The following is an 8,486-nucleotide window of genomic DNA, read 5'->3' as shown; positions in this document are numbered from 1 at the left end:
CACACTGTGCAGCCTGTACAGTACACCACAATGCAGTTGGACAGAATTTAGCCTTATAGGAACTACTAAAAAGACAAAACAAACCAACAGGAACCTTGTGGTCTACTAACCAGAGCCAGGTGCAAAACAGTGCTTAGGACGTTCAGGGGTATTTCAGTCTGGTTCTTCCATTGCTGAGCTATTGCTAATCATGTTGCAATCAGAAAGAAGCCTACTAGTTTGCTGTGCTGAAGGGTGGAACCTAAGTCTACGTCCAAAAATAGTAAGGCTAAGGCGGGATTTGGAGAAAGGGGTTGGCAGGTAATTGTGGATATAATGCAGAATACTCTATTCCAAAAGTTCCCCACCCAACTTGAATAAACTGTGGCTATTGTTAGGGGACTGGGAGTCAGAAACTATTATTATTATTATTATTATTATTATTATTATTATTATTACAGTGGTACCTCGGGTTACATACGCTTCAGGTTACATACACTTCAGGTTACAGACTCCGCTAATCCAGAAATAGTGCTTCAGGTTAAGAACTTTGCTTCAGGATGAGAACAGAAATCGTGCTCCGGCGGCACGGCAGCAGCAGGAGGCCCCATTAGCTAAAGTGGTGCGTCTGGTTAAGAACAGTTTCAGGTTAAGTACGGACCTCTGGAACGAATTAAGTACTTAACCCGAGGTACCACTGTATTATTATTATTATTATTATTATTCATATTTTTAAAACTGATTTTTAAAGAAACAAATCAGTAGAACAGTCAAAATAACTCTGAATAAATGACATGGACTGGCTGGGAGCAGAGGGAGGCACCAGCTGGGAAACCCCTAAGGGAAGAAGGTTCAGTGCCAGGGGATGGGACAATAATGAGGTCAGAGGAAGAAGGGGGAGGAGGTATCAGAAGCTGGAGAAGTAGCAAATCCTGATCTACCTTCTGCCCAACCAATTGCCTGTTTGTTGTTTGGACCTTGCACATGGGGCTCTATGTAAATATACTCTTATGGGCAGCAGGAGCAGCCCTAACAGGAGGCAGTGAGGCAGCTACTGCAGATGCCATGGAGGAACAGGAGCTGGTAGATTCTGGTGGTAGATGCTATTGAGGGGTAGAGCTGGAGAGACGGCAATGTGTTGGGAGGATAGAGCACTGTGTGTCACGTGACTTGCCATGTGCTCCTCTAAGCTGGTCTGCTGACCTCAGCTGCAGTGGAGAATGCCGTCCAGCTGCCAGTGCCGAAGTAAGATTTAGCTGCCAGTCTCGCCAGCATGGTGTAGTGGTTAGAGTGTTGGACTAGGACCTGTGAAACCAGGGTTCAAATCCACACCCATCCATAATGCTCACTGGGTGACCTTGAGTTAGTCAGAGTTTCTCAGCTTAAGCTGCCTCAAAGGGTGATTGTGAGGATAAATGGGAGGGGCAGAACTATGTACACCCCCTTGAACTTCTTGAAGGAAAGCTGGTATATAAATATGATGACTGAATGAAGTAGCTAACTAATTTGGAGGGGGAGACTTTCTTGTTCTCCCCCTCAGGCGGCAAAATGTTTGAGCCAGCATGCCCTATGGAAATGTGGAACGAAATGCACAAAAGGGAGGTGGAGTTGATGTGCCATGAGGTGGGGCAGGCTGGCACTATCCCAGTCCTCTGCTGCACATATGTTCCAGACATCAGCAGAGGGCTATTTTTCTACATCAGTGACAGACTGCATTTCGGGTGGTGAGACAACCCTGGGAAGAAAATATGACAGGAAAGAGGGTAATGCCTTCAGTATGGAGTAGTCTAAGGATTAAAAGTGACCAGGAAATAAATAGCAATAGACTAGTTCACATTTTCTCTGGCCATAGTCCACATGACAATGCATCTTTCTTGAAAGAGAAATTGCATCTAGTCATTCATTCCCCTCCCCACCCTGCCAGAAAAAATAAATGAATGGGTCACTGAAGGTGATTCAAGGTCAAAATCAATTTATCTACATAACTGTCTGGCATCAGAATGACACATTTTATCAGCCCGCTTTCTTAATGATGCGACATGATGAATTTGGCTATTTCCCCTTGAACATTTGACTTGTTTTTCTTCTCCCATGTAGCAAGAGGCAGAAGCTGATCTATTTTTTGTTTTTTAAGGCTTAAATATAACATTGGTATTTAGAGAATTTGAAAAGCAAGCACATAAGGATCTCATCACCTACAGAGACAAAAGGCGGGATGTTCTAGGCTAAAGAAAATACGCATCCAGCTGAATTTTTATTCATTCCTTGGGAAAGACATGATGAAGAAGATCAGGAATGCAAAACCTCCATACTTCTCTCAAACCTAGAAACATGCACAAACCCTACAGTTTCAATAGCACACAAGGTTGAAAGTTGCAACACACATGGAAGCCACCCACAATTTCTCCTCCCAATCCTCCTCCCCAAGACACAAAAATGCTAATTATTAAGTAAAAAAAGTAGATATTATAGAATGATACGCGCTCTATCCACCATCGCTCTCTCTTAACAAACATTATAAAAAACATAAAGCTCCTCAGACCAGCAACCCCACCCTTCTCCTGGATAGCAACAAAAATGTGCTTTACGGTGTAGCTTTCAAGGAAACAGCTCTGAGCATGCTCAAACTGCCCTTCAAGGCAGCCCTACTAGGCCAATACTGGGAATGCTTGTCAGCTTTCAGATAGGGTAGGATACCGGTAATTTCCAACAGTGCCTAAAAAAGAGGTAGTCCCTGCACAATTCAAATTCTCACATGTTTTTCTCCCCAGAGACTGCTGCAGAGACCTGATTGGCCATAGAACAGTACAGTGGTACCTCAGGTTACAGACACTTCAGGTTACAGACTCCACTAACCCAGAAATAGTACCTCGGGTTAAGAACTTTGCTTCAGGATGAGAACAGAAATCGTGCTCTGGCGGCACAGCAGCACCAGTAGGCCCCATTAGCTAAAGTGGTACCTCAGGTTAAGAACAGTTTCAGGTTAAGAACAGACCTCCAGAACGAATTAAGTTCTTAACCCGAGCTACCACTGTAGTAGCTTGACAGAAATGTTTGGACAGCTTCTCTGAGATCAAATTGCAGTTTAAAATGTGTGTGGGACTTCAAAGATTATGTGGCCTTGAGGTTTGGGGGATTTTATTTCTTTGTTTGACACTGTCCTTGGGATTTGTAGCCCTAATGAACCAGCCTCCACTGTGTGCCTATGTACGTTCCTTCTTCATCTGATTAAAAAATAGTTGCAAACATTTGTGGTTTTTTAACTGCATTGAAAAGGGCTCTGGGAATGGGGAGGAAGATGAGCTGGCAACGTCACAGGTTCTACCTAATGAGCACCCTTCGCAATCCACTTTTCCCTGGTTGGAACGATGCCGTATTGAAACCCGGTAGAACCAGTTTTGGAGTGTTCCAGCACAGACAACAGATTAATGTAATCAGGGTGCTTTCATGCTACATCCTCTTCTCTTAAAAGCTTCCATATATATATATATATATATATATATATATATATATATATATGCCCTCAACTTAAAGCACTGTACAAATTAATAGTCCCTGCAAATGCACTTACTCTTTTCCAGTTGTTGTTTTTCCTGGGGGTACACAGGGGTACGCACGCTCCTAAACATTTTGTGAATCTAAGTGTGGCCTCATTGAGGGGCAGTATTTCAATATGAGTAGGAAAATGAGAATACCCCCTAAACGTTGTTGATTTTTTAGGGGGAAAGCACTGCTCTTTTCACTTTTATAACTTGCCTTGCTTCCAATAGTAAGAGCTAAGGTATTAAACAGGTTTGCTCAGAATCCAAACAAACCCAACTCCATGATTCACAAAGCAGTTATAGCTACAAAGTATGCAAGCATCAGTGGACAGATATATTCAGTTTGAGGACTAGAGAGGTGATTTTGTATCGTAAACTTCCCTGTGGTTCTTTGGATGAAGGGTGGCATAGAAATTTAATAAATAGTAAATAAACAATAGGTTTTTTTAAAAAAAAATGAGTAGAACACTAGGCAGACAGCCTGGCGCGTTCTTGGATTTCCGTTGCAGACGGTATATGTATGCTGGAATGAAACAGAATTGCCATGCAAGTATTCTTACTAGGAGAGAAGGCAAATGATTGCTAATGACTTTCATGGCCTATCAAAATGTAAGAGAACCTTGGATTTATTTACAAAACGGTAATGTCAAGCCAGCTTTTTATTCATGCATATCCATTAGCATGGCATAAATGTATGCTGACAAGTGAATAATTCATTTTATTGGCTTGTAAACCTTGTTGCATATTTCTTGTGCAAAATACTTGGGTGTCTTATGAGCTGCATTCATTCTCCCTTCTAACTTTCTCTTTTCTGAACGATGAAAATAACGTTCTACTCTACTTCTGTCCCCTAGAGGGCACTAACAAATATTGAGGATGTTTGGGCCTCTCTGAAAGTGTATTATTAGTGCTGTGAAATACAGTATTAACATCAAGCAAAAGAAAGGATAAGTGGAGGAGACAGACATCTAGAAGAGGTTTCTCATACAGCTGTTCTTAATGACACCCACAAGAAGAAATAAAAGGATTTCCTGAGATGTGCCACTGGAAATTTGACTAGCTTCAAATGAAAATGAGTACAGTACATTTAATCTCCTTTTGCTCCCTAACTTGTTTTTCCACAGGCTCCAGGGCTCCCTTGTGTCTTCCCTCACTAACAGCCAACTGATCATAGCCTCACTTGTTTACAGTTTTCCTCTTCTTTCCTCAACTCCTTGCCTTTTTTCAGCTTCCTCCCATACATGTTCCTCTGATTCCTACTCCTAAGACCATCATCTGTTTTGTCCTCTTGCAGCCACTTTGCCTTTGTATCTCCTTTCCCTCACAACTTCCAATTCCCAAGTCCTTTTTTTCATTGCCCTTTTTCATCTCTTCCCATCTTGCTGAAGTAGCCCACTTTCTCTCATGCTTAAGCCCTGTATGAATTTTTCCCTAGCTAAACTAGCCTTTCACTTCCCACACAGAAGTGGCATTTCGATCAACATGATTGCTACCTGACCTTTTTGATTTATTAGGAGGTTTGTGGACATTCTGTGATATCACAGCAGCTCTGTCCCCAAGTCAATAGGGTTGTAGGCAGGCAAAAGCAGACAGCAGTGGAATAAAACCTCTATTTTATTAAAGGTTGTATAAAATACCATCCATGGCAGTGTCTAGCATTTTACCATCTTCTACCATTTTCTCTCCAATCCAAATAACCTTTCTTCTTCCTATTGAGTTCTCATGCGTGATAACTTGAAAACCTCTCCCTGAAAACAGTATTTTTGCACACTCATTGAGAGCTGGAAGACTACGTTGACATTCAAGGAAATAACACTGCAGTAGAGAAATCTTTATGAACTCTCAAAACCCCTTCAATATGGAAACTCATGTTCTTTGGCAAGCCAGACCTGCTGAAATTGGGTCCCTTCCTCCTCATTCTGCCAGTTGGGGCAGAAGATCAAGGCCCTGAATTCCTGCCCTGATGGTACCACTATATGGAAGGTACACTAGGATTTAAGCAGGGAACTTTAATAGCTCTACCTTAATGTTTCTTAGACCCCACAACTTCCCCAAGTGGTAGGGCATTCTAGGGTAGGGCTCCTCCTTCCTTGCAAGCAGAGAGTACTTGAGCCTTGTAGTTATTTTTCTATTGACTTATTTAAAGATGTACAAGCTGAGCACAAGGAAACAGAGAAACACCCAGGCCAGAAATAACCAACAGGTGGCCTCCAGAAGTTGCTGGACTGGACATGGTGGCTGGAGCTTATGGAAACTGAAGTCTATCAACATCTGGAGAGTGCCACATTGGCCATCTCTGATCCACACATGCACACCCCAAGCCAGCTGTTTTTTTCCAGGGAGTGACAAAGCTCAGACTTCTGCTGGTTGCATTCGGTTGTCAACCTTTCTCTCCAGTCATTGGGGGGCAGGGGAGAATCAGGAGGAAGACATCAAAGCAGTGCCACAGAAAACTGACTTTAAATAATTGCCCAATATGTTTCAAGCTTGCTACTCTTTTTATGGGTGCCATAATACATACATATGCATTGAGATGAAGTAATTACTCCCACTCTCATTATGTGCAACCCATACAACATCAGATAAAAGCCAACATAAATGTATTACCCAAACAAGATGTTAAAAGTCTTCCTACAAAAATGATCCTCCTTTAAAATACAGGGAGACTTTTTGTTTTTCTTCAAATATTTCTCACTATCTCTTTCACAGAAGAAGCATCACCTACAATTTATGTGGTACAACCACCTACAATGTGGTACACAGAGTTTATGTATGTATGTATTTATGTTATTAAATTGGTATACCACCCTTCATCCATAGATCTCAGAGTGGTTCACAACAGCTCTTCCCCTTTAAAAGTGCTTTTATAGTTTTAAAGTATCTCCATTTGTTTTATAGTAAGGGTTCGAAAAGTACTTTTAGACATTAAAAGATTATAGATGTTTATCCAAACAATATTTTCTTAAATAAAATTCTAATCAACTGTTCTGAGAGAAAATGTAATTCACTCAATTTCCTTTAATCAACTTGCTCCAAAGAAAACCTAAGTTTCCTTATTTGCTTTTGATCTCTGAAAAATCGCTTCTCACTAACTATTCAATGTAATAGTTATTTGCTAAAATAGAACCATAACCATCCATTTTCCAAGAAAACCTGACACACATATAAATCTTGAAGACATGATTGAATCATTTTGAACCATTATTTTAAAAGAAGATAAGTACTAGTAATTATTTCGCAAGAGAAAGTAAATACTGGCAAACTATTTAGCGACAAAAAGTGCAGATGGAACTTTTCAGAGAGAACAAGTTCAATTTCTTCAGTTACTTCCTGCCCCTAAAAAGTTTAACTTTCTACTTACCATCAGAAGGATGAATTCAACAAATCCTATGCATGTTTCCTCATATGTAAGTCACGCTGCATTCCATGGGGCTTGCTTCCTAGTAAACATGCTTAGGACTGCTGCCTTAAGCAAATATCAAGCCAGGTATTTTTCTTACATTTTCACAGAACCTAAGGTGGTGTTATCAAGTGCTCATCAAGTAGTCACCCAATCTAGGCACTGACCTGCTTAGCATCAGTCAGGTGGTGGCCTCATCTACCTTCACACCATAACCTGGCAGGTGACAAGTGATATATACTTAAATACCCCCTGGGTGTCCAAATGAGGAGAGGTGAAGAAATTGAGCACTGCTTGGTGCAAACTCTCTTCTCATAAAGGACACAGTATACAACCCTCACCATATCTGTCCAGAAATAGCAACATAAGCTATTATGGGGCCAGACACAACCACTACTGGGTCACAACTTCACAAGTCTTTGGAAAAGGCCATTAAAATCAGTAGTTCCTGCACTGTCATGGTCTCCCTTGAGGGTCTTTCATGGAGGTGCTTAACTGGCTTAAGCCAGTCCTCTCTGATGTGATCAGAGGACAACATGGCTGCACAAAGCAGGAAGGCAGCAGGCAATAGCTAGCTCAGCACTTGCTACTACTCTTAAAGGTTGAAGGAACACCAAGCCTGGCACATTTGAGCATCTCTTTTTGACTTTCCACTGCCCTTCAGCCTCTTTGGGTAATGTCCTCTGGCCGGAAAAGAATGGCCACAAGGCACCTTCTAAAACAAAGCTGAGCCCACCTGATACCCCAACTTCTGAGCTCCTTGAAGAAAAGGCAGAGTAGAAATGAAACAAATGAACAAACACGCTGTCTTCCCATCCACGCTCAGGCTGGAAATCCCATAGTGATTCCTTGTATTCTTTTGGTATGTGTGCAGGGTGTATGTATACATGTGTGTATGTGTATGTATATGCTATATACACACACACCACACTAAAATATATTTACATAAGTATGTATTTATTTGTGTCTTGGACAGACTGCGGTGGGGGAGTTCAGCTACGTAAAAAGAGCCTTTCATTTCTCTTCCACGAGAGCCTGAAGAACCTGATTTGGTCACGTCACTTTCTAGGACTCCTCGGGGATCCTGCAGCCCAGTAAGTATTTCTTCTGACCTCCATCTTTCCTGAGGCTAGAGAGATTGCTCTGGTTCATGTAGTCTCCCTCACCCCCCCCCCGCCATCCTCACACCTTGTACCCTCCCATCAAGTGTGTGCAGGACCATGAAGCAGGAAGGTCTTGGCAAACAGCTCTAGCTGGATCAATCAAAGTGTGGGCGGCATCCTGCAGAGCGCCTAATGGGATTAATTTGAAAGCTGCGGATGTGCATTACCATGGCTTCTTTGGCAAGAGGCACAGGGAGGCCTGTGAGGTGGCCGCCAGTTCTGCTTCACGCCTCTCCAGGAATTAGCCTCTCGGCATCTGCTGAAAGAAGAGGCAGGTCAACCCACCAGCTTGCCCCATATACCACCTACGGGGGCCTTAAAAGCCATGTCATTCAATTTGATCCTCAGGTGCTGGCATTTCAGAAGAGGAGCGTGGGCATGTTTCGTTCATCATCATCAGGC

This window comes from Podarcis liolepis, assembly GCF_965112155.1.
Source record: "Podarcis liolepis genome assembly, chromosome: 5".
Classification (NCBI taxonomy): Eukaryota; Metazoa; Chordata; class Lepidosauria; order Squamata; family Lacertidae; genus Podarcis; species Podarcis liolepis.
Note: the sequence above shows the minus strand (reverse complement) of the source record.